The sequence below is a fragment of the Pezoporus occidentalis genome, unplaced genomic scaffold, assembly GCF_034315485.1.
Source record: "Pezoporus occidentalis ecotype Australia unplaced genomic scaffold, CSIRO_AGI_Poc_V1 ctg124, whole genome shotgun sequence".
In the NCBI taxonomy this organism is placed as follows: Eukaryota; Metazoa; Chordata; class Aves; order Psittaciformes; family Psittacidae; genus Pezoporus; species Pezoporus occidentalis.
Window position 1 is genome coordinate 108,875 of NW_026913038.1, and position 27,680 is coordinate 136,554.

The 27,680-nt window shown below is 41.3% G+C and overlaps 1 protein-coding gene across 9 annotated transcripts in view; it reads left to right on the plus strand.

Annotated features, from left to right (window-relative positions):
- SGCD (sarcoglycan delta) overlaps positions 1-27,680 on the plus strand; it is a 326,461-nt gene that overhangs the window by 17,405 nt on the left and 281,376 nt on the right. The gene's annotated exons all lie outside the window — the stretch shown is intronic.

The window sequence follows — 27,680 nt, forward strand, 5'->3', positions numbered from 1 at the left end:
TACTGCAGGCTTCTGATGCCAGCATTTGTCACTAGCCTTGTATTGTAACTCTGTTTTATGGGAAGTTTAATGTTAGAAGCTTATCTGTGTTCTCAGCAGGAGAATCTGAAATATATATGAAGTCTTGTAATGAAAAGCAGTGGGAGAAAAGTACACTCCTTGCAAATGCCCACCTCAGAAGGGGCTGGTTGGTGTTCCAGAATCCTTCCTTTTGTGCTATTGGTGTCTGCTGAAGCACCAGGTCACAGTGGATGCGTGTTCCTTGTGCCCTTATGTGCCAAGGCTAATGGAGCTATCAAACCTCTCTCTGCTGTAGCAGCAGAAAGTATTTACTTGCTAAATTGTCACCTTGTTCACTGAAAGGTGAGGAAAGTCTTGCCCAGAGGTTACAGGGCCATCAAGAGGAAATCAGCACAATGTCCAAATTCTGTCTTAGCAAGAATTTTCTCTCTGTCCCATGGTGGTGACCTTGCATTAAAAAGGACATTTGTTGTAGAAGTACATACTGTCCTCTTAATGATGAAACCTGGGCTACCTGTTCTGGCAGTGAGCAGATTTTTAAGAGACTCACAAACAGCCTCAAAATCTTGTGATAACATTGAAACAGCCAGTCACCATCTCTTACAGCACCTTAAATTCAAGCCTAGGTTTTCTCTAAATGGGTGGCTGCTCCGTGGAGCATCTTTCCAATCACAGATGCCTTAATCTGGTGGCAACAAAAGATGATTTATTTTTTCCTCCATGCATCTCTCTTGCTAAGGTGCTTGAGCTTTGTGTTTGCATTCCCACTTTTCCTCAGTGACTTAGAGGCAGTTGTGGATTTGTTTTAAATGAATTCCCAAAGACAGCCAGATGGAAAGAAAGTTAACGTGAAGCCATCATGGATCACAAGTTCAGCTGAGCTCAAGACACTGATGAACCTGCAGTCACCAGCTGGCTTTAATACCTCCAGCCAGCTAATGTCTGCTTGATTTCATTCCAGAGCTAATTACTTGTCTTGCATTATTTCATGATCGCCCATACAGATGACCACCAGTTTAACTGGCCCTTTGTACTGAGGTGGAAATACTATGTGCAGATAGAAACAAGGCCTGAAGCATGACGTATTCTTGAATGAGGTCAGTTAGAGACACAACAGCAGGCAACTCGCCTGCTTCCGAGGGGGTCTGTCACTGCATGGAAGCTGAGAGGAAGGAGAATCATAGAATAGTTTGTGTTGGAAGGGACCTTCAAGGGTGTAGTCCAACTCCCTTGCAGTGAACAGGGACATCTTCCACTATATCAGGTTGCTCAGAACCATATCCATCCATCCCTTGAATGTATCCAGGGATGGTGCATCTACTCTGTTCATGGAGATCAAGAGAGCCCACTTGGGGCTTGTGGGGTTGCTTGTCCAGTCAGTTCATGGTGCTTAACCCTTGTTCATGCTGCAGAGATTTGGAAGAAGGATAGGCCCCAGGAGCATTGGCATCTCTGTATGAAGACAGCACAGCGTCCAGCTTCACTGCATCAGCCATGTAATGGAAGATGGAAAAATTTAAACATTCACTCGAATCTTGTTCCATTCATTGACATGGCTTGATTTCCCACTGTGAAGGAGGTGTGTAGAGCTGTGTTTGTGTGCTTGCCTGTTCCAGGCTGCACTACCTGGATGTTGGCAGGGCTGGGGCAGTGCCCTGGGAGCTGCCCTGGTGTGAGGTCTGGGGAATGTGAGCTGCTTCTCGGAGGTGTTGCATGAAAATCATAGAATCAGCTATTCTGGAAAAGACCTTTAAGATCATTAAGTCCAACCATTACCCCAGGACTGCCAAGACCACCACTAAGCCATAACAGGCCAGCTGCTGGAGGGTGCCTTCGATCTGATCTTGCTGGGTTTCACTGCACTTGTATAAATAACAAAATCGTTGCATCAGGGTTTTGCACAGCAGGGCTGATATTGGCAGTGGTACCTTGTTAAAATGAAGGACTGTCTGTCTTACTACAGATAATGAGACCAACCTGCATTTTCTGCTTTCTGACAATATACTATACTAGATAAAGTCCAGTGAGAGTTATGTGTAAGTTTAGTGACTTTAATACTCTTTTTCAAGAACTGCTATGTTTGAGAGAGTTTTTGTTAGCAGAGGAAAGGCAAGAGTTTGCTGTTTGCTTGCTTTTTAAGTTGTATGATAATGGAAGAGTTGTTTCAAAGGATAGACTTGCCAAGGACAGAAGCAAGGAATTATGAGATCTGTCTGCAAAAAGCAGTTATCAATGCGATGTACATCGATGAGATCTTTAAAACAACTTCTGTGGTTTTGTTTGCTCACATCCTGTTGGCATGAAGTTTGCTTTATCCATGCTTATAGCAAATAAATATCTCTTTTTGTATCCATATTAATTTTAGAAGCTGAAATATCAAGTATATGAATATAGCATGCTGCAGGTAGTAAATTTTGACTAAGCATGTAGATGGTTCAGAGTATCGTGTACTTTAGTTGTAGCATCAGCTTCTTCAAAAATCAGAGAGAACTTGAGATGTTGTCATCACAGTTAAGCAAAAAATTAAAATCAGTGTTAGGTGTCCAAATCCCTGTAGTGCCAACTGAAAATTAGGTGGCCAATAGCTGTGGTCACATCCAAATTCAGGTATCTAATTTGGGAGCCTCAAGACCATATACAGTCACTAGACCATCCACAGGGTGATTCAAAGCTCTGAATTTAGACCCTGATACTCTCCTCTTCAGTATGTGAGGAATTGAGGTTCTTGACTTGGAGTCTTAAATTAGCTGCCTAGATTGAGTTGATTTTCTACCTCTTCTCTCTGCTTGCCTTCTGTGTCTTTGAAAACAGTTTCCCTCTTCCTTCCTCTCTGTTGTTGTGTTTTGTTTTTCCCTTTCTTTTGAAAATTGTCCAGGATTACGTAGTGGTACTGGATCCAAGTGATGGAAGATCTACCTAAGGAAACTAAAGACAGAAGCACTTTCCTCCTCATTGAAAAAATTGCGTCTTGTTTCCATTTTGAGCCTTGGTGGATCTGGCTATGATTTCCAGGCATTGCATCTCTGCTAGATGAGGGGGCCCTGTAGTAAGAGATGAACTTTTAATGTGGACGAATTAATTAGTTGTAATTTGGTTTCTTCGTCACCTTTTCGCTCATAACTTAAATATCTCTAATTCCTTCATATTTCTCAGGTACTTTATTCAAAGCAAGTATGGTAATACTAGGAAGCTGTTCCAGCTCTAGTGTATTTTACAAGTCCCCTACCAGCGTTGTGCACTAGTGGTGTACCTAGAAAATGTGAGAGGGGTGGGGGAAACTTTCAGTGTGGGGTCTGGCCCTCAGCGTTCCCTACAGCTGCCATGGTTTGAGAAGGGTTGGGGATTGATAGGCATCCTGTATTGATTGCGTATTGGAGAGTCTCTTCCCGAAGAACTCCCAGTGTCCTGGTGTCAGTGATTATCAAGTAGCCTCAAAGGGGAAAATGGAGCACTTGCTACAGGGTAAGCAAGTGGAGGAGGGTATCATAGTAGTTTCCTCTTATTTTTTTGTCTTTTTTTTTTTAATCCTGACAATAGCATTGGTGCACTTCTCAGGGAGAAAAAAGGAAGCAATTGAGAAAGTTATTATTGTCTTTTTTTTTTTTTTTTAAAAGGAAATAAAGGTTTTATTCTTAGGGCTCTGAGTTTCAGGGTTTTTTCTTTGATCTGCAGTGGCAGTGGTTTATGCAGTTGCTGCTTTGAAACATTGACCTCTCATTGGTAATACAAGACAAAGTGTAAGGTCATGCACTGAAGGACTCGTAAGGGTTTGTCCTATAAGCTGGGAGCTCTGTAGTTAAAAGCAAGAGAGGAGTAAGGATTGTACTGGCCAATCCGTGAGCTCTGTCTAAAATGCAGCTGTGGAAGGTCAGAGGTAGCTGACACATCAGGTGAGGATTTTCAGTTGATAACAGTGGAAATATATCTGGTGATGTCTCCACTGGGATAGTGCTGGTATTTGCAGTGATTCTTTCTTGAGAAAGATGAATCTAAACTGGGCCAGGACCAAAGAAAAGTTGTTGGCATGATAAAAGCCCTGGAAAGGAGCCCTGACAGGAGATGAGTAAAAGAAAACGAAAGCTGAAAAGAATCCTGATTGCTAATTAGAACATACTGGAGTGGAGTGCAAATGAGGGGGGGTGAAAAAAAGGTAAATTAGTTAAAGCAAAGTATTGGAGCAAGAATAAAAGATAAATGTTGGCTTCGAATCAATGAGGAGGAGGACTGTAATTAGTAGAGCAACATGCTTCAAGGAGTGGGTAATGGGGTTCATTGAAGGGTTGAGGGAGACAGTGTTCCTTAGCAGGGCCATGCTCTGGAAGGCTTCGCAGGTTCTGAATAACATGTGTGTATCTTCCAATCAGCAAGTTGTTTTCCTTTTCCACTTTCCATTCTCAAATTGTGTATTTTTTCCTTTAAAAAAAAACCCCGCATTTCACAAGCCGCAGTGTTTGAGAGTACATTGTTCACCTTTATGAGCTTTTTTTGTCCATCCATAAAGGCCACAATATTTTTTTTTGCTCTGTACAACTGTGAGATTTAGTAATGATGCTGGTTTTGACTTGCCAGCTGGAGAGAGCCAGAAGGGCATAGCTTTTCTGCCCCGGGTTACCTCTGCAGACTGGGCTCTCTTCCCAAGGCAGGAATACATTTCTGGTTATCCCATTTCCGATAAGAACTGAGCTCTTCTTCTGTCTGCAAAGACAAGAGGTCCTTTTCTGTCACATCCTTTTATTTTGAGTGGAGACAGTGAAATCCCAATCTGCTTTTGTGTTTTTATAGGACTGGATGACAGAGCTGTTGTGTTCAGGGGAAGAAGGCTCAGATAAGGCAGCTCTGGGTTCCCATGCTTGAATTTTCCCCTGCACAGTGCTCTATCTTCTGCAGTCAAGTCATAGTCTATAAGGAGCCAAAATGAAGATTCCTGAGCAGGCTGCAGATCAAAACAGGTTTCCTGGTATTTTTTTTTCCCTCCCCAAAGATACAGAGGCATGGAACAAGCCATGCAAAAACAGATTTGCATTTCCATTAAAACCAGATAAAAACAGAAGTGAAATTTAATATGAAGCTCTTTAATGAAGCTGAGAGAATAACAGCATCACTGTTAGGATCACAGAAAATAAAGGTCAATGCACAGAAAATATTTGGATGTCAAATCAATGGTCACTATGCAGAAGATGATGAATCCATCCTCAGGTTTGCTTTCCGTGAGCATCCTGATTCATGCAATTTCCCAGCATTTGTTTAACTGGGCACATGGTTTTTAGTCTTTTTAATTTGTTTTAAACTGAGTTAGCCTGGTAGTACTGTGCATTCGCTTCAAGAAGTTTTTGCTAAGGATGCTGTGTTGATTGAATAATAATGATCAATAACAGGAAATGAAATCCAAGAGTTCTCTGTACCTTTGCCTAATTAACCCTGAGAATTAGCTCTCTGTGTTAGAGTTTTCTCAAAGAGGGTGAGTCAGGAGCACAGGTAGCCTTAGTACTCACATGATGCAAGCAGCTTAGAACACATCTTGATGGCTCTTTAGTATTTTAGATCAGTAATACTTTTTTTGGCAGCATCAGAGGTGGGGAATGCATAATCTTCCTGAGTAGCCAATTAAAATAATGACTTGGATGGCAACTCCCTCTCCTTTTTCCTCCTGTGTATGGTTGTACCCTTCCTATCAAAGAAGCTGTATCTTAATTGGCAATCCCCTCTGCATCTGCTCACTCCGTCACCCCCTACAGAGAGGCACAGTGCTTAATTAAAAGGGAGTTTGTGTTTGTTTATCTCTGGATAGCTTTTGTAGCTGTTTCAAAGGCAGATGAGTTTATAGAGACCTTGCTAAGTAATTAATCCTGTAATATTACTGCTTTAGAAAAAGAAAAAAAGCGGAATTCATTGGAGAAGTCCCAGAGTTTTCAAACTTGGTACGTGTGTTGGAAAGAGGAGTGTGGGGAGACCCATGAAAGGAGTCAGTCTTCCTATGACTATCACGACAAGTGAGGTTTTTGCTGTACCATTCCTCTAACGTGCTTCTCCCTGTGAAGCAGTGGCTGCTCCTGGAAGTGGCAAGGTTGGTCTGCCTCCAGAGAAATTTTAGTCTGTGGCTACTCAAATGAATCGTTACATGGGGGAATGTTTCATGGTCATGAAACAAACTGAAGCCGGCAACTCATTACTTCTAATCCTATAGTTTTTTACTCAGTGGGTCTCAGGCACTTTGGAGTTATGTGTCATCTTTAAATCTCTAAATTACTTGTGGAGGACTATGCACTTTTGTCATCAAAATTTTAATTAAAATCGCTGCTGAGGTGTGATGGGATCCCCTGAGACAGACGGGAACTTCTTCACAGCGCTTCAGATACCAGTGGTCTGGAAAATACTGCTCTTCCTTTTAAGAGAAAATGATGTTCTTGGGAGCAGCATGTTCCCAATACCATAGCGTTTTTTTGCTACCTCACATACTTCTTGTTCTGCCCAAAGGAAGGCACACTGCCAGGGGTCCACTGGCTGGACTGTGGGAGCTGCTTACAGCACAGTCATCCTACCAGGGTCTTGTTGGCTTACACTGACCTCGAGCTGGAAAAGCTGCTGCTGTACCCATTTATTCCTTGGCCAGGTTCTGCAGAGGGGTTCAGCTTCTGCCATGCAAGATGTTGTATCGCTTCAGCCCTCTGTGAAGCTGAGGCGTGGTAAGTATTTCACACTATTTCACACAATTGGTCTTTAGAAGAAGATGCTTAAAATGAGATGGTAAAATATCTGGTTATTCTGAGTTGGTTTTCTTCCCCCTCCTTTTATTCCCCACACTAGGCTTTAGCCAGAAGACTGCTTCAAACAGCTGCTGAAGGGCAGTTTGAGCACAGCTGTAACTGGTAACAGTAGTGCATATATATTTCACATACCTGTAAGGAACAATTTAGTTTATCTTACATGCAGCAATGGTAACGTCTCATGATTGGAACCATGCTATGGATGAGGAGTAGTGAAGCATAACTGTGACTGGCGCAACACTGTTTGAAATGTGTACAAAGTAAGAAATTTCATTTGAATAGAAAGCTGCTGACTATCTGGGGTTGACTCAGATGTTCTTTCACATCTCCTTGCTGGGTGCTTGGCACAAAATAGTGTGTTTTAGTACTAGACTTTGGCAGGGGTGAACCATGAGCACAGAACACTCAAGGGAGCAAACCAACAAAACCCACAAAACAAAACAAAACCCCAATTAACTGAATGTCTGTTGGTGATATAATCCAGAAATAAAGCTGCTGGGTAGATTGCTGGTTGTTGTGGTACTTATTCTGCCTTCAGTGGTTCATTAAATATGATGAACCTAAGCAAGAAGGTCGCTCTCTGGCTTTCCCTCAAGCTCAGGGTGATCTGGCTAAAGTGGTCCAGTGATGATCTGTCTGACATGTGGTTTGGAGCAGGGGTTGAAGCATGAAGCAGAAAGTCTTCAGATATGTTGTACTCTAAACTGCATTTCTGCTCCCCTGAGCCAGAGAATTTAAGTGCATGTCAGTTGTAGTTAGTGCAGTGACAAATCAGTCCCTTCCTGTGCTTGCTTGGGTGGGGGAGGAGGAAGTCAGAAATCAAAATGTTAATTGCCCAAAATTTTGGTGGTATTTTTAACTTGCTTTGTTTATTTCAGTGATTTTGGGGGGAGAGGGTCTTCTGTACAGGCCGCACTACAAAAGGAATAGGAAACCACTGAACAAATGGACTTTCTGTTTGCTTTGTGCATTCATTTTTCAATTTCATTAGGACACATTAGACTCGTGAAGATGACCAGTGAAATTGTCTTGACAAAGACTTCTGCAAAGGCGATCAAAATAGATAAGGGAAGAGTGACTGGAAAGACCCTACCAATTACCAGCTTTCCCAGCCTCCTTACTTAATATTCTCAAAGCTAATATGAGAGGAGGAGGAACACACCTTCATCAGAATGCTGCATAGGAGAACAGGGTTGCTATTAAAAGCCCAATAATGACTTGTATCCGTTTATGCAGATTTGCACTGCTGGGTTACTCTGTGCCTGGCACTTGGCAAAGCACAGATAACATTTAAATCAGGCAGTAAGTGTAATTAAGTACTACCCTTCAGCGCATCTCTCCTTTTAAGACATTTTTATACACCGTGATTTAGAACATGACAATTGGGTGAGATTAAAGCAGCAAATTGTGCCTATAAAACAAGCCCTGAGAATAGCAAGGGACTGTAAAATTTTATAAACGGGAATACAGCACATGCCTCCAATCCGATAAAACTTTTGTGAGCTGGGAGATTAACTGTGAAATACAAATAAGATGATACAGTATGCATAGCATTCCGATAGCAAATTGCTTGTTATTGTAACAACTCATTTCCTCTACCCAGAAAATTTCTTACTTAACTTTTCCAGAAGAATCTCACCATGTGACTGATTCATTAACTACTGGAGGTGTGGAGAGAAGGTAGGAAGTCAGGCAGCAGTGATGACCCTGTACAGAAAGCAATAGTGTAAACATAGTGCGAAAGAAAGATCATCTGTGCTGAAACACATGCAGTCAAGCTTGTGATTGGTTTCTTCCCCAGCTTCAGGTGATTTGTGTTTGCAGAAGGAAAAGAAATAACTTATTTCAAATCCTCAGTAAGGCCCAGTGGAAGGTTTTCTTGTGGAACAAAAATGTTGCTTTATGTGAAAAGTCTAAAATGCTGTCTTCTGTGGGACTTGAGTGTTTGGTGGTTGGAGTTTGGTTTTACTTTATCAGCATCTTCATCACCTGCACTTGGCACATCTTAAAGAAAATGCTCCAAACCTTTTAGAAACGTCTTACTCTGCAGTTCTCAAACCTGTGGGGCCACAAGTTGCCTCAACAAATCCCACTGAAGTTGTCATTAATAGTAGCTGAAAGGCAGAAACTCCCTTGGTGCTGCGGTTGGTATCGGTGGCTTCTGCTGTTTATGAACTGCTGCCCATAGATTAACATGTTGCCTTTTATTAAGAGACATTGAGTCTAAATATATTCAGCTTAAATGTCTGATGCAGAACCCAAAAGCCTCATTCTTCTCAGCTGCATTAGTTGCGGAGAAAAATTGTGGTGTCATGTGTCAGTCATGTTAGAAGGAAGATTGTGCGTATGGAACTGGGAGGAGGATGATGGCTGGCTGCCTTACTGTTTGATACTCTCTTGACCACCTTTGCTCTGCATTAGAAACCCAAACAATTTTATAACACTTAATTTTAATGATGTATTATATAAGGAAATAGCAAAAATTGGAAAAAGAGGTTAAAATTATTCTGGAGGGTATTACTGTTCTGTAATAGGACAGTTGGGTTTTAAATGCTGAGCAGGCACTCCATTATGAACAAAATCAAATACTGAGCATTAGGCAAATAGTAGAGAGAGGAAAGAAATGGAGAAGAAACAACTGGGAGCCTCTGATGAAAATGCAGCTGCACTGACAGCCAACCATTCCGTGGGCACATGTCATGCTCAGTCCTTGTTTTGCTGGGGGAGTGCTTACACATTGTGTGCTACTTTTACGCTTGACTTCACAGTATCACAGTATGCTAGAGATTGGAAGGGACCTCAAAAGATCATCTAGTCCAATCCCCCTGCCGGAGCAGGAACACCTAGATAATGTTACACAGGAATGTGTCCAGGTGGGTTTTGAATGTCTCCAGGGAAGGAGACTCCACAACCTCCCTGGGCAGCCTGTTCCAGTGTTCTGTCACCCTCACAGAGAAGAAGTTTCTTCTCAAGTTTAAGTGGAACCTCTTGTGTTCCAGTTTGTACCCATTACCCCTTGTCCTATCATTGTTTGCCACTGAGTAGAGCCTGGCTCCATCCTCGTGTCACTCCCCCTTTATATATTTATATACACTAATAAGGTCACCCCTCAGTCTCCTCTTCTCTAGAGACCCAGCTCCCTCAGTCTTTCCTCATAAGGGAGGTGCTCCACTCCCTTAATCATCTTGGTTGCCCTGCGCTGGACTCTCTCCAGCAGGTCCCTGTCCTTCTTGAACTGAGGGGCCCAGACTTCTCTTAGACTTTTGGTTTAATTATTTGGTGTCATATTTGTGCTTGGGATTAATATTGTTAGGGAGGTTCCAGTACTTCTGAATCAGCATTAAAAAAAGTGCTGGTATATAGAAATGTTGACCTTTTCTTGCTTGGTTTGAAAAGTCAGTTAAAAATGGCAGGGTTTCATACAGAATAGAAATTCCCTTTTCTGTGAGAGGCAAAACCAGTACTCTTGTCCCAGCAGTACATTGTTCCCATCTTTCACCTGACCCCACTCTCCCAGGGAGCATGGGAATTTGCTTCTCCATCTCCTGTTGCTACTGGAAGGTCCTGGATGAGTTCACTGCTGCAGCTCTTGCTGCGTTCACATCAAATCACAGTATCATGGGCTCACTGAATCAAACCAGAACAGTTAAAACATTTCAAAACATCTGTAGGAAGTCATTAGCATAGAAAAGATCTTTGAAAATGGAACTCCCAAATATTCAAGACAGTGTTATGACAAGCTGTCAGCAAGCAGTGTGTCGCTCCTGATCCCGATGAGAAGGCAGCTGCCTCTTGCACCCATGGCACCACATCTGCTGTAGGCAGAGCCCTGAGGAACTTCAGGTTGGATCTCAATGCATACTGTGTCAGACCTATCTTGGACTCTTTAATTTTCCCAGTAACTGAGCTCACAGCTCATTGTGTTGATGCTCAGTGGAAATTCTTCCCCACATGATGACACTGATACCGGTTTTGTCCATGCTTCTTTGGTATTTGTTTGAGTGAAATGAGCCCTCAGTCCTCCGTTACACATGCTCTGTCTCATTCTGGTTTTGGTGAGGATTAATTGGTCTTTGGGATTTTGCCTCTACTGTTGGTATGTGTGTTAGTGCCTATAGTCTGTACCAGAGAATTAGGCACCCAGCCCATAGTGAACTTCAGAGTGACATGGATCACAATTGAAACTGCAGCCTGAGAGTTGCCTACACTGAATTGTTTGACTGGGACCAGAATCCTTTACTGTTTCATTTTCTCTCTCTCCCCCGCCCCCCCCCCCCCGGTTTTATTGGTATCTCTTGTAGCATAATCTGTCTTTCAGAAGCATCAGCTTAATTTTTTGTGTTGGAAGTGGTAGGGAGTAAGCACAGAAACCAGTGGAATATTTGTTCTGTTTGGGATGGAGGTGCATCATTTCAAAAATCTGACCTATAAGCTGTATTTGACTTAACTCTATGCTTTAGTATGAAGATCTGTTTCTTTATTTGAATTGATTTATAATTGGTCTGTTGGGATGACTGTGCTCATTCATTAATAACCAAAAAACCAAAACAGTGTATTTTCTTCTCAAGGTAATGCTCATCATTTTTTAAGTTTACATTTAAAGCTTCTTCCTGAGAAGGAGCAAAATGGGCAGAGGTTGAAATACAATGAATTGCTCTGCTTTAACTCCAGCAAAAGGTGCAGCAGTAGGAATGTCGCTATTCCACCTCATGTTAACATTAATGGGAGTTAAGCAAGCAAATCCTCTGCCCATAGATGGGGAAAATAGACCTATTAATTGAAACTGCTGCTCAGCAATTCAAATGGTTATTTTCAGCTTTTCCTAGCAAGCATGTGAACATTTCTGTATTCATGAAGACATTTTAATACTACTGGGTAAGTTGGTGCTCTGGCTGTGACTCCTGTTTGGGCTGTAGAGCTAAATATACTTGGGGTTGTTGTATTGCTTTATGAGGAGGTACCATACTACTTATCCTATGTTGTTGCTTTTGACATTTTATGAGTGATGGACTTACTGAATCTTCACAATGTTAATGTGTGGGACTTCACTCCAAAATAACTCTTTTCCCCTTGTCCTGAAGCCCCGCCTCAAAGCATTTAATGACTGGTGAGAACTTCTTGAAGCTGATCTATTGCTTGAAGAAAGGCATAGAAAGTGATGAAGTTACGGTTCTGTATAATGCCAGCGTCACACTGTCTAGCACACTGTTCATTCCTTTACATATAGCAGTGATTTGTCAGGGATTTTTTGCTTAATTAATGCTTAATTAACTTGGATCAGGCATAACTTCTAAATTATTTAAGAGGATTAAGACTAAGAATACTGATGGCTCAGGTGTTCTTTGGCTGCAAAGCCAACTGCTAATGTGATTTGTTCTTGTGAACTGAGCTTGTCTCATATAAATCAATTTCTGTCTCTCTTTCTCTGTTATATTGTATGTTTTGGCAGGTTTTTTTTTCCTTTGAGATCTTTCTTCATTAAATAATGTATACCATTAAAACTTGAATAGTTTGTGTAGCTTGGTTAATAGTTGATTCATGGGTGAGGCAGATACGTACAGGAAGTATATGCAAGGCACGGTTATAAAGTCAGAATGTGAACTCAAGGAAAAATGTTCTTCCATTCTGAGGTCTGTATTTGAAAGCTTCTGCATTAAACTTGCCTGCCCCTCCCCAATCCAGATAAAAAGCATTTGGTGTTAAAAACACATTAAAAATCATGTGATGTGGGAGAGGAAGTTTCTTCTGAGTAATTCCCTTCACTGTCTGCATTTCAGTGATAAAACTTCTACTCAGTGCTAGATTGTGAGTCCCTAGGAGTTGCCAATAAATCATTTCACTTTAAGATGTGCTTTTCTGCTTGAGTCTCACTAAGACTGAATCCTGTAACCATATTAAAACACATTGTTCTTTCTGGAAAGAACAATGGCAACAAAATGCGTTGCTAGGTCTTCTCTTCAGGGCTAGATTTAACTGTGAGGAACTGGATGCAGAGGAAGGAAAGGAAGTGTAATTGCACAGGTATTTGCATTCTTAATATGTTTTCTTATTAAATAAGACAAGTAAAGTATGTTAGTTGAAGTATTAGGATATTATCATATATTACCTAGCTAATGCTGCAAATTAAAGTGATGTTGCTGTTGTAATCTGTTTAGAAGAAGCTGCCTTTTGGAAATGGGTCATTAAAATCCCAGAAAGCAATCCAAGAACCCAGACAAATGTTTCAACTCACTTGGGTTCCTTGGATTTTATTAAGACTAGGTATTACGTGTCCTTTCAGGAGAAAATAATTTTGGCCTTGGAATCTGTGATATAATCAACTCATGAACTTCATGGTTCTTGTCTAATTACGCTCATGTGTATCTGTTTCAAATGAGTCCCTCTTTAAATAGCTTCCACGTAAGATGGAAGCCAAACAGCAGTAGGTTTGGAGAAGTATCTGGCCCAGTATCCCTATACTGTCTTTTCTGCAGAATATTCTTTCTTGTTGCATGCAGGCTAAGCATTACCGTATCATATCTCTTTACATTTGAACATATTTATACAGCCATGTCTAGGTAATAAGACAGGGTGGTGAAGAAATGAGTGTATATCTCATCTGAAAGAAGCCTTGGAATGTGAGCGGGTAGAAGAGGCAGCAAGTGTATTGGGAGAAAGAAAATGCAATGCAAAGTAGCTTTGGAATTTACACAGATACCATAAAACATGAAAAAAGAAATCCTTTCTAGTGCTATATGCTTGCTCCTCAGGTGGTGTCCCTCTTTGAATACACATCTGGCTGAGTGGGCATCATCTGGGTGTGCAGTCCAGCGTTGTATGTGCAGACAGGGGTCTTACTGTGTGATCGGGAGTGAGCCACTGGCATAGGGTCAATATTAAAAGCTTTAGTGATATGGATGGTTTAAATGGATTTCCTGCCTGGAGAAGTCTGAGAGATGGGTGCAGCAGGTTATCCATTTTGTCTTCAAGCTATACTTGTTTCCAGTAGAGAAGCGTATTTCATAATCTTCAACTGAAACATGAAGTAAAACTGCAGCTACAGTTGGTTCAAAATAAATGCCTGCCTATTATGGGTTATCATCATCATCATTAAACTTAGGCTGAGTGGTCAATACTTTCAGTAAAGTTTGCTTAAGAAAAACCTTTCCTTGAAAGTGTTGAAGATTAAGAGTAAGGGTAGTAAAATCCTTAGCATGTTTATGCTTAAAGCCAAATCAAGTAATCCAGACCACTCTTTTCTCTGCCAGTGAACTTGTATCTCCATTGCTATGAATTAAACTAGTCATTCTCGTCTTATCCTTGGTGCCCAGCTGTTGTTCTTCCTCATTTTAGTCACTTTACATGTTTGATGGTGTCTCTTCCATGCTTTCTTGGTCTTCTCTTTTCTACATGGCTTGTTTGGTTATTTGTTTCATTTAACATGAATGTTTCATTTCATGTGTTGGTGCTGTTCGAGTGCTTTCTACTGTGCTTTCCCTCATCTGACTGTATGTGTTTAATGAGCAGTAGATAAAACTGAACACTGTCTGCCATCCAAAGCTGTCTCAGTGTTCAGGAGACAAAAATGTTTTGATGTGAAATGTGACTTAGATGCCTGCTGTGCAGTGTTTTTGTCATAGCACTTCAAAAATGTGGTCCTAAGCACTGCTAAGCGTTTGACCTGTAGTAGAGCAAAGGCACAATATTGTATATCCTACAGGTGGGAGAGAGTATACAGAAACCTAAATATCAGGTAGGAAGTGAGTATGTCTTTTAAATCCAAGTATCCCTGTCTTCTATGCAAAACAGACCATAAAAAACAGGCAATTATGTTGCCGGGTTCATGATTGCGGGTTGAGCCAGAGCATGGCTTTCCAAAGCACATCTACTTTCTGCTTAAACCCATGCAGTGAGCATCTCCAAAAACAGCATTTAAAAACGGGGAGGGACCTCACTTGTACTTATTCTGTGCCTGTCTGTACCCTTTGAGGTGTCTCAGGACAACTGGCAGTGTGTTAGCAACTAGACTGATCATGAGTTGAAGAGAAATGGGCATTTTTGAGCCAAGATAGCGGAACTACAAGTATGTTTCCTTTTGGAAGGACTGTAATGCCAACTGGCAGCACAGACTTGGCTAGGCTAAGGGTCTGGTGCGGCTGCAGTAAAATATAAGGATACTGAATATAGCAAAGGAGCAACAGGAATTATCACTGGTATTGTTGCTGGGGAGTGCAGATGCAGGCTGGCATTTTATCAGCATAATCTTAGTTTGAACTTCATGAATAAAATTTAATATAGGGAGCTTGGAATAGCTGGGGCTGGATTTATACTCAGAGAGCAGGTACATTTAATTTCAGTAAGTACATAGCACTCCTCCTCCTCATTTGTGTAATTTAATGTTAACTGTTTAGTATCCATCAGGTTCTGATCTTTTGGAAAATTTCCCTTGCATAAATTACATGGTGTGATATTTTCTTCCTGTGCATCATTCTCCACAAATGAAAACATGGATTTATTTTCAAACTACTGTTTAAATGCTTCAAGTGGAAGCATTCCTCATTAAATTTCTTCAAATTACAAGAAAATGCTTTTGCTGTGCCATTCCTGAGCCTAGACAATTATTAGCAGCAAACTGAGAGAAGAAATAAGCCATGCATTTATGTTACCACGTCCAAACCCAGCATGAGTAGATGTGAGAAATGAAAGTGGCAGAGAAAAATACAGCAGAAATGAGAGCTGATGTTGAGAAGTCTGAAGTGGTGAAAACCGTTTGACGCAAGTTCTTGCCAGTTGTTTTGATTTTTGCATTGATATTTTAACTTGTGTAGAAGCTGTATTTGGCAATAGACGAGTCAGCCACTAAAGCAACTCCCCTTCCAACCTTATTTCCTTCTTAACTATAATTTCCTTTTATTTTTTTCTCTAATTCTTACTGCCTCCAAGAGCTTATTCATCCAGATTGATATGATCCACATCATAACAAGTTTTTCCTGTAATATATAATACAATTTTTAGGATTTGGTCCTGATCTAAATCCTCCCCAGCTGAGAAAATTTGCCATTTATTTTAAAGAGTTTTCTTCAACCTGTTAAACCGCAGCACAAATTTGGACGTATTTGAGTGTGTTCCTTTTGTTTATTTTTGCAGGATTAGTGTTTTTCAGTAATAATCCTATTGTTGTTGGGTGAACTGAGGAAGCCCAGTGGGAAGCAGGACTGAAGTCCGCGATGCCTGGACAGCCTTTGTGCCAAGATCTTGTGGCTACAGATGTGCTTGCTCTGGCATTGGCTCAGTGGGAAAGTCTGTGAGGTTGGACTAGTGACTTTAAATGTCAGTGTTGCTTACTGGCTTGTATCTCCTTTAATTTTGTAATAGGCTTCAAGCATCTTGGTTTAATTAACTAGCAACTGAGTAAGAGAAAGGAATAATCCCTGTCTGATCAATCACATGCACTTCCTGGAGTAATGAAGCTAAGTAGTCTTCTGGTACAAGCAGGAGACAGTGCAGAGGATCTGCTGTGCAGTGGACAGCCGATAGAGCCGTAGTGCTTAGCCTGAGCCCCATTCAGTGCTTCAAATTACCTTTCTAATGACTGAACTGAAAGCCTCTGAGTTCTGATGTTTCTGCCCCAACTCCTCCTGTAGCTTGCAACTGGTTGCTGATGCAGGTAGTAGAAAGCCACAATTCATTTATTTAAAGAAGTATGTCTGGGCGTGTCAGATTGGCAGCGTTTGTGTATTACTCGTTTATCAAAGAATGGAGTCATACTGTTAGACTTTTATGTCGTCTTAGTAACATCTACTTGATTAGGGCTAATGTGGGTCTGCACAGTGAGAAGTAAAAGAGGGGATGGTGGCATGCTTTCAATGTGCTGTGTCATCCAGATGAACACTCTGGGGCATGCCAAGACCTACTACCAATGGGGAACTTGACATCTACAGCATTAGAATGTGTTTCTGTGAAGAGCACTGGCAGGCTGGCTGAGGGATGTGGGTCCATAATTAACTGGAAGGCACTCCCGTCACGATGCATGTGTCAGAGGCTGAAAGCTTGACTCCAGGCTGCTGCTTAAATCTGTTTCCAAATTCTCAATGATTGTGTGGAGCTCTAAATCCCACCAGTTTCTCTGGGTGTATTCTTCAGCACAGTTTTGAGCGAGCTTCCTCCATGAGTCAGTGGAGCTGAGCAGACTGCATGAGGATGAGACACCTGGCTGGATCTCCTCCAGAGCAGAGTACTGAATCCTGGCAAAGTTTCCCACAACTTCACTGGGAAGAGTTTTAAATGCTCAGCGAGTTTGCTGCAGCCCTGGCCCATCATTAAAAAGCATGGTCAGGAACAGGAGGAATCTGCTCATGGACTGGAATCCCAAACAGAAGGCACAGTCCTAAAGAAAGGAGAATTGCACAGCCTGAAGGCAGAATGGAAATCTTTAGGAGAGATAATCAGCTTTTGTCTGTTAGCCATTGTCAGCCCAGAGGGGAACAATTTTTGCAGTTCTCCTCCACTTCAGCCAGTAAGTATCAGTGTATGGATTTAATTGTAGTTCAGTTGATGAGAACATTAGATAACTAAAGAGTGTGTAGGTACAGCTCACATTTCAGGTTAAGAGAGCAGGTTTTGTAAAATCCCCACCTAGCTCTTCCTACCTGACAATGTAAAAATATTTTTAGACTCTTAAATGCTTCACAGCCCCCTACATATGTGACAAAATTTCTTTAAGCAGACCATTTTCCTAATGATGGCTACTCTACAGTGCTTTGCTTTCAGTTCCAAAATGCATGGGGCTCAAAAAACCCCACATTTTAACTGTTTTTCATATGTTTTCAATTGATTATTGGTACCTTTGAAAATTCTGGGAAAATATTTTCTCTACAGTGCAGGATGGGGAGGAGAAAAAAAATACTTAATAATGAAACATTCCTGTGAACCCAGTAACGGTACATGGTGGCTTTTTTTGACCTCTTCTAACCCACATCCTATGCTTTTATCTTGCTTTTAGATTCCCTTTTCAGTAAAGGTCATCACAGGAAGAGCTTTGGAGGAAATCTGTTTTGTAATGCAGGTCTTCAAGCAAGGGGCTGGGAGGGAAGTGGTGTGGGATGCGTGACTTATTGGAGGACCAGCTCTGATTTTATAACAAGTTTGCAGTCCTTTTCAATCCTGTGAGTTCCTGGGTTTCAGAAGTCAGTGCATATGGATGTCATCCTTGTTTTTAATGGCTCAGCCTAGGAGAGGTTAGAAATTTTGCACTGGAGGATCGTTGCTGGCTATTTTTATGGTCTGTGGTGGAACCTTTATTTTCCCAATGCAGTTACTGCTCTTTCTGTTATGCGGCATCCACGACCAATATTTTTGCTCCCTTGTGCTAAGTCTTGTCCTGCTGTGCACTGAGAGATGCTCACTCCTTTTATAAAGTACGTAGGAGGAGTTGTGGAGGTCTTGCCCGAAGCTGGTGGTTGGCAAGCCAAACTCACTTCATTTAGAGAATTCATTGTGGGAACACAGTGAAAAATATCATGGCCAAATAGCAAAGCGCCTTTAATGAGAGAGGTCATTTATTTACTGTGAGATGTGCTGCATGCCCAGCTGTCCTTCAGCTAGGCCGCTTCACTGACAATATATTGTGTCCTCTGCTTGGGGAGAGTGCAACTGCAGCATCTCCTGGTATCTCAGGTGCTGGTCAGGGAGGACTGTGTTCTGCAGCCCGCCATAGAGAGGAAGGGAGGCCAGATGCAGATGTAGTTTCCCTTGTAGATCCTAGCTCAATGGGATCCCTCCCGCACCCTGCATTCCATCAAGGTCTTTTTGTTGCCACACTTTCATTCCTTGCCTTTTGGCACGCTTAAATCAAATTAAGGTGAGAGCGGGGTTCCAGCAGATTTCTGGTTTAGATCTGGTCCTTCCTCATTTAAAGTCTAAAATACCCTGTAGGAAATTAATGCTTTATATGGACCAACTGCAGTTCCTGTTTGTTACACAGATGGTAATAAACCCTGAGATTAGTGAAGGTTTCTTTCTGAATTAAAATATCACTTGGGGGGAAAGTTGTCTGTCTGCACTTGCTTGGGCATGGTCAGTGTCTCTTCCAGCTTGGATTTCTGCCAGAGCTCTGCCTCAGGGCTTCCTCCTGACCCTTACGGGTTCTTATTCATGTTGCTTGGGTTGTGCTTGGAGAAACTGTGGAGCACCCTTTGGGGAGAGCTGGGGATTAGTAAATTGTAGTACAGAGAGTCCTGCGGAGGTTCAGTTTATCAGGACAGTATTGAGAAATGGAGTAATGCTTGGGTTGTGGATGCGCTGTCTTTTAAATGTGGCTGTGGTAACTTGTGCTAAGAATTCTCTCTTCTCTTGTTATTATAGATACAATTTTCAAACTTGGATCAGTTCAGTCTCGTATTTCCTTGGATAAGTATCCAGCCTCTAAAATAATAACAGTAAGAAACACCAAACAAACCCCACACAATCTTACCTGTTACGGTGTTTGACTTGTAAACTGGCCTCACACCTCAGCCTCTTCCCTCGATCTTTTCCCTGGAGTGATTCTGCAGTTTTGAAGCTACAAGGATGCTGAATGGTTTTTTCCTCCTACAGGAAGTATACCAGTCCCCTGATGCACAGCCTGTGAATAATGCATGAGGAGTTTATTTGCTTGCTTGTGGGAGAAATCCTCACTCCCCATTTAACATTGGTCTTGCTCTTTCTCTTGCATGTGAACTTTTTTCCTCTTTTCTGCCTTTTTTTTGAGCATCTGAGCAGGACATGAATTCACTTGCCTTTGCTAGTCAGGGGGATTTTTCAAGCTCAGTGTCTCACTTGCTTCCAAGTATGATTTGATACCTATTGTCTCATCTGAAACTGTTGCTGAGCGTTAAAACACTGCGATGGTGCTGAGTAGCATGAGGCAAGCAGGAGCACCCCGGTGGCAGTCCCCACTGGGGAATGGAGGTGATTGAAGATCATCTAACCAGTGAAAGCTTTTCAGAGGGCCACGGCTGCAGGCACTGCTCCCCTGAGGATCACAGATCTGCTACCTGTTTCTTTTTTGCCTGGTGATCAATGCATGTTGCAGGCATTGTATGCCTCTGAAAATCAGGTTGGCATGCTGGGAGATCCAACTTTCCAGCATGTGAAACCAATCCCTTTTCATTTAGGTGCATATGATAAGACACTGACTTTAGAGCTGAATGAGTTGCAGAAGCTCATTTTTAGTATGTGCAGAATTAATTTGATTGATCATATTTCACACCAGTCAGGGAAGAGAGAGATACTCAGGCTGAGAGAGCACGAACACATTCCAAGCTTTTTTTCTCATCTGTATCCTTCGAATATGATGAATATTTTTTTCCCTCAGCTGTCATAGTCTTCTAATGAATGCTTTTCCTCCATTACATTTTTAAAAATGAGATTCTCTCTGTAACACAATCCACAGTTTAAAAATAACTTCTGTGACGTGCTTTAATGGTGGCAATTTCAAAGCTTATGGAGATGGTGCAGGAAGAAGCTTCTAATCTAATAATGAAATGTGTACAGCACACATGGAAAAGAGAGGAGTAGCTGGAATCAGCTTATTTTTCCTTTCTTGTCTCTTGCTTCTTCAGCTGTTTCTGGTATCTTCCCCTTTTAATTGCAGGGCAGAGCTGAGGAATGCAGAATTGTAGTTGTCACAAAACCAAGAAGAAAAGGTCTGCTCCCATAATCTTGTAGTGGATTCTGTTGCAGAAGCCTGCTGAAAATCAGTGCATCCTCATTTCAGAAATGAAAAGTATAGTCTGCTTCATCTCTTAACTGCTGTCAAACGTTTAAGCTTTCCTTTTCCCAGCACTTACTCAGAACACATTTTCAGTTCAGCTAGGAATGTTACTACTAACTGATGAACAAGCCTGAATACTGAACATGGCGAACGATTGACATTTTTAAAGTTAATCATAGGAACTTCTCATCCAGAAGATTCTGAGGCTGCTCTGGATGCTGATATACCATCTGAGACCAGCAGTGAAGAGCACTGTGCAATGTCAGTTCAAGATGAGTGGCTATAAAACAGTGAAAAAGAAATACGATTCCTATGACACTAAGTCATCATTTGAGTCGGGCAGACTTTTCTGACTGGGAGACTACTAACGAAAGACATGTTCTTACTAATACCTACATGCTCATGTAGTCTGAAGAACTCCTCTTGCACAAAGTTTCAAATACCACATCAGTAAGAAACTGTCCAACTAATTAAATAAATGGCATCAGCTGTTTGTTTTGGCTTTATTCTTATTTGTGATAGTGTATTTCTGGAGAAAGAAACAAGATTGAGAACAGCTTTAGCAAAGAGGATGGAGAGTTGGATACAATTTATAATTTTGTGGCTGGAGATGAAAGAGCTACAAAAAAAGCCATTGCTGGGTTTAGAAATGCAATTCATTCAAGGGGATGTGGGCTCCTAAACCCATTTATTGCTCTTGAAACTCTATGCTTTGATTTCTGAAGCCTTGCTCAGTGCCTACGCTGCAGGCACTGCTGTGATTAACGCCATTCTGTGCTCTGCTAACCACAGTACTGAGACCTGGCTCCTGATCCTGTTTTCTTGACTCATATCTAGCACTTTACTCTTTGAATAATTGAACAGTTTTCAGTGTGTGTACTGGAGAAGTTGAATTTTGCCAAGCTCCCATCATCAGGAATGGCAGAAGTCAAGTGGAGGAGTCCAGAGTGCTTTTGTTCATCCTCACTGGGACAGCCCAGTACTAGGAAGTAGCAAGCAAGATTTTTCTTCCTGAAAGCAGAATTTATGTTGGCTTTCTAACTGTGACTTAGTGTGATTTCCTTTAGCTAGGTGACTGTTGCTTTGCAGGCTACCCCGTTCTCCTATCATTGTTCCTTTTGACTTTGAAATTCTCTTTTGTTCTTGAAGAGTTCACTTCACATATAGGATGTTTTCTGCTGGGTGAGTTGATTTAGTGGAGAGCCTTGTCAGCTCTCACCATGCTGGTAGAAGATGCTGCCTTAGGGGGCTCTGGGCTTAAGTGTTGTTTATGCACACTTCAGATCTACTGATCCTGCAGATAGAAGTGGGAAGAGTAATTTAAAGGGTTAGGCTGTGCTTAACAATTTCTTTTTTTTAGCACACACTGAAAGGAACTGCTTCTCTGATATGGATGATGTTGGAAGAGAAACTGTTACAGATCCTGCTACTTTCTAGGGCAGCTATATACCCCTTAATTCCCATTTTGGTGAAAACTGCTCCATCATAAAACAGAACTTTATTAGCAACCCTCTTCCAGTATTGCAGAATTGCTTCATCTGTGTTTAACCTTCATCTGCCGGGATGCTTGGAAAATATTTTGCTGCAGTGTCTGGAGTGGTGATAAGGCAGGAGGCTTTTTGTTGATGTTCCAGATGGCTTTTAAAATTTCACACAACCTTGCTTGATGCAAGGGCTAAGGGTCCTTGCAGAAGCTAATACATTATCCACTGCCCCATTTTTCATATCTAGCTAGCGTTCCCCTTGGATTAACAGAGGTTCCTCTCTGAGTTATGCCATCTCCATGGGAACTTCTGTCTCTTCTTTATCCTTGCCGTTCTTCCACAGAAAGAGGTGTCTTTAGTTAGATTCTTGCTTGTGTTTCTCAGTGTATATAAGATGTTCTTCAGGTGAACATACAAGCATGGGAAGAAAATTAAGGTTCATGTGGGTTGAAAGTATTTCTCTCAACGAAACAGTAGGCTTTAAATCTATTAATAAAGAACCTCATATTGAAACAAGTGTTCAGTTATACCTCAGTTGCAAAGGATAGATTGGCTGTTTTGGGGTTTGACTCCTTTGTGAACTCTATTTGAGGCAATCTAATTTAATTTGTAACATTATTGTGAAGACTGTCAGTGGTTAATTGCATCATTTCTGGGGGCCAGCAGCTTTGAGGTTGTTAATGTTTTCAGTAGTACTTAGGAGCTCAGATACTTAAAGGAGCTCAAGTAGAAATCCCATGAACCCTCCAGTGGGAAAAAACCAAACAACCCCCTCCCCTGAAAAATCCCAAACCAAATAAGAAAACCCAAACCCAAATGCACAAATCCTTACCTTTTACTTATAGAAAGTGTTCCTTTTGTTTTTTTATTTTAGTTCTAGAAATGTCCTAAGAACTTAATTGTGTGTAAAATTAATCAGCTTAGGAATGTTCCTACATTGTCACTTGGATAAATAAATAAAATTCTAGACATCAGGGTAACAAATGTAAAGGATTAATAGATACTTCTAGGTTTTAAGCTTTATAATCTAACATTTGTTGGTTGTTTGGTACCTTTATCTGGCCATACTGAGCATCTTTATTCAACATCTTCTCTAAGATTCTCTTGGGCTGTGTGGGATTTGCTGAGCGCTTTCAGTAATAGCGACTCTACTTTATTTCTGCCCTGGTATTCTGGGAGATTTGTTCAAGGGCACATCTTCTAGGAATTTCATACAAGAGGCAACAAAAGAAACACTTATCTTAACAGAGCCACAACTTCACTGTCAACTATAAAAGAAAAGCCACCAGATTCCAACTTAGATTAAAAGTCAGCTGCAAATAGAGGCAAATATTCCCATAGGCACAGGGCATCTCTCTGAAGAGAAAATGCAAATGGCTGAAAGAGTTCAGAGTGATTACTTTGTATTTCACAAGCACTGTGGTTTCATATGCCCCAGGTCAGCTCTTATGAGATTTACAGAAAAGATTTCTGGAAGACCTATGGCAACTTTCCACATGCCATCTTCAAAATCCTCCTGTTTTCTTTGCAGGCAGATTCACTCTTGTGAAGAGCTCCTTTGGGGGAATGGATAACAGATTCCAGTATAGCCCCTCATCAGCATGACAGCACAGAGCAAATACTGGAGAAGAAGAAAAGCAAGGTTTTGGCTTCCTTTTTTTGTCTCTTGGCTCAGAGCTGTCACATACACTCTTCCAGTTGTGAAGGCATCCTCGAGAGGATATCCCATCTTAATAATACCAAACATCATCTTGACCATAGCTTACATAAGTAGGCAGGAGGCCATCAGGTAGATGAACAATTGACCTTTCAGGAAAAGCTATACAATTAGAAGCAAACTAAATAAAGTAGCAGACAAGGTAGAGTGGAATTGTAAAGCAGCATATTTGCATCAGATAAGAGCAAGAGGATGCTGGTACTAAGGTTCTCTTCATCTTCAGGCAGAGAAAATACATCAAAATTCTATTTTTTGGGGGGGGGGGGGGGGGGGGCGTCACCACAGCTGTCTTCTAGGAAGAGTGTGATAGAATTAATGACTGACTTCCTTCAGTTTAACTGATAAATCCATGTGGCAATGGAGAAACTGGTCACACAGATGATACCATTAAACTCCCTGTGCTAATTGGCTTAATTTGACAAAATAGTTTATGTCCCTGTTTCACATTCTAGGCAATCTAGAAGTTCTCAGAATTTCACTGGAAATTGGTATTTATTTTTGTGTCTTATATTTGCTTGTGATTTCCTGCTTGGGGTATAGAGAATGAGGATAGATTTGAGTAGGGTGAGCATAAGGAGGTAAAAGTGAGGGAAGCCATAAGGTGGGAGGGACCAGTTACAAGCCTCTGAGATTTAGTGTAATCTAGAAAGACAAAATGGTCTGACCTGAGCAGGTGGCATTGATTTCTTCCAAAGAACTGTTGTGGTCCTGTGTCGGAAAGAGGGAAGGCAGGAGAAGCAAACAAGCAGCAGAGTCATACTGATGGGCAAGAGCGATTGCACCTGCAGGACTTAGTGAGCAGAAAAGTCATTGTTTAGCCTAGCAGTGAGCAGCACTGGAGAAGAAAAGTTCTTGCAGTAAGACTTAGAGCAAACTGTCTGCAAAGATGCCATTAAAGCCTGTCTGGTCTTCAATTTGAGGAAAGAAGAAGGGGATAGTTTGAAGCAGTTGTCTGATGCCTTTAAGGATTTAAATTCAAAGGAGGGGGGACGACAAAGAGAGAGGTTCACAAATTCTGTTCATGACATTTTATCTCAAAATGTCAAGTGCTAAAGCTGTGGAAATAGTGCTTACATGGTGGATGTGGTACTGCATAATTGAAGCCACTGGAGATGTAAGGAAACCTGTACTTTCTGGCCTTTATTTATTTAAAAATAAAAACTTTGTCAACACTGTATGTACTGCTGAGTACATATGGCACTAAATTTCAGTGCAAAGTGCTGAGATTTCAGGGGCTGATCTAAGATGCTCCCTGTGGCACCATTCCCTCTCATATCAGAGGTTAACCTTTGGCAGCCTTTGCTAGCTCTTCTCACCCTTTCTGCCCTTTCCTGAGTTTCTAATGCAATTTTTTTCTGAAACCAGGGAATATAAGTGTTTAGTTAGTACAAGTAAAAAATGGTGAAGATGCTTATCTGTATTTCTACCGCTGAGTAAATGTGCATCACTAAGTGTAGAAATGTTTAGATGTTTTTACCAATAAGCCTTGAAGGGTCCTAGCTCAGCAAGCTTTGCATTAATCCTTTTGTTGTTTTTGTCTGAGTTTTGGGGTTGGACAAGTAGTCAACCTCAGGCTGGCTTCATTCTTCATGCTGTACATCTCCACCCAAGAGCAGCAGCAGCACCACTGTGTTGGGCTGGCCACTGCTGACATTTGTGTTGCTTTCATTATGCTGTTAACAGATGTAGCAGGAGCAGTCATGTTCATGCATGACAGGTGAGGCAAACACCTTTGGGAATCATTCCTATGGGTGAAAGAGTTTCCTATGGGAAACAGAATTTCCATACTCATTATTTTCCTCCCATTTCTGGCTGTGACATCACAATGCAATGCCATCATCAATATCATTTTTGTAGATGAAGGTGCCCAAAAGTTTCTCTGTGCAGATAACCCACTTTCTATGAGCGATCCCTTTGTCCATGCTTACGGCCAGTATTTGTCTCCTCATTTTAAACTCTAACCCAGAGACAAATGAGTCTTTTGCTTCCACAGCTCTTTGGGACCCCATAGAAATCACCCACATTTCTAAAGGACTGCATCTGAGAGAGTCTGGTCTGGAAATTGGTTTTGGAGGCTCCCCACTCACCCATCTTTCCCCAAGACTTAGCTGACCCCTGCACTGCTATTAGAGAGAAACTGTTCTCCAGAAATGTCACTGGGTTGTCTGCAGGAATATTATTCAGAAGAAATAAACATGTGGGATGTGCTTTCGTAGTATTGGAGGAAAGCCTGTTTGTGTCTACTACATTAGGAAGATTGTTGGAGAACAGTTCATCCATGTGTAAAGTTGCCCCCTATAATTCTGCCAAGACTGAGGAGCTGAGGGAGATCTGCTGGCAGCAGCGCTAAGGGCTCTTTCATCCACCCCATTTATCCGAGATGCTGGAGGTCAGAGAGGAGCCGATATGTAATTTGCTTGTCTGAACCAGTTGTTCTGCCTTGTTTTCGTACAACTAGCGAGTTTTCACACTGCCTACCAGACTTCCAGAGATGAAATGTCGATACTGCGTGATTCAAATGGGAGAGCTGAGCCTCCACACTCTGCAATTTGCATTATGCAAAAGTCTGAGATAAAGAGGGTGAGAACACATGTTGCAGGCTTTCTCCTTTGGAAGCTCGTCAGTATGACAAATCACCGGCATATAGTAAAACTTGCAATGAGCCTTCCTAGTTGTTTACCTTCCTATAATTACATAGCATGGGCTTTATTTTTTTTTTCTTGTAAGGAAAGTACTCTCAGGCAGTTTTGTTTCTTTGAATTCAAACTTTACCAGTGTTTTTTTTTTTCCAATGCATATGTTGGTGGAATAAAAAAGCACATTTTCTCTTGGTCAAAGGAGGTGCATTCATTAGAGCAACTCAGAGGATTATGTACAATTACACTGATTTTTTTTTTTTTTTTTTCTTTTCCCCTCCGGTTAAATATTTAATTGCTTTGATTTTTTTTATTTTTTTTGTTGTTGTTTGTATCCCAGGAAGAAAATAAAGATTCTACAAACAAGTTCCTTTAACCATTCTTTTCCGTATGGCATATGCTTCTGTATACCTTGCGCAACTCGCCTTACGCTAACCTCGTCCTTACAGACCAGCGCTCTCCTTAGAGATTTCACTTCCTAAAGTTTTCACACATGCACACACATACATGAAAGAATAAAATCTTGGCCTCTCCACTTTAACTTCAAAAGCACTTGGTTTCTTTCAGCTCTAGCAAACTGAATTGAATTGTAACTATATTGAATGCAATTCTCTAGCACCTTCCCTTAGGGATCTAAAACTGTTTTCTCACCATTGCTAAATGCTGGACTTTCCCTACACACTTACAAAGTAAGTAGGATGCTGGTATCTGTGCCGCAGGGTAGGAAAATTAAGGAAAATGTTGAGTGCAGTGTGCTGTTTGGAAGAGAAAGGGGTAAGATTTTTAGCTCTTGGTTTCGAATGTTGTGTATTCACACAATAATACTTTTCTGGGAGAGGAATCTTTTCTAGTTATAATGTGTAACTTTAATGTGCCAAAATGAAGTGCAATATTTACACGTGTAGCAGTATAAATGCATTTTTAGTCAGTATCGAGCATAGCTTTTCATAGTGTAGGAACAAACGGGTAAAATAAGGAAGGAATAGTAATAGGTATTTTTGAGCAAATATGGAGTGTATTGCTTACTTGACCCCTGATCTGTTGTAGCTTAACCAGGCATAGTGTGGACTCCAGGTTCTGAAGAAATGTGTTTAAAAGTCAGTTCAGCAAGGAAAGGGGAAGAAAACAGATCTAGCTCGCAGGTGCTTGCTCCCTGTTCCACGGTGTAATCTCTGGCCAGGGCAAATGGAGGAGCTGCCGTGCTGAAAATGAGTGAAGTCTGGTTATCCATCATATCTAGCATGAAGGTTTGAATATATGATGGCAAGGGCAGAAGATCTGCTTCCCAGAAATTTGTTTTTGTTCAATTTCTAGTATATACTTTCT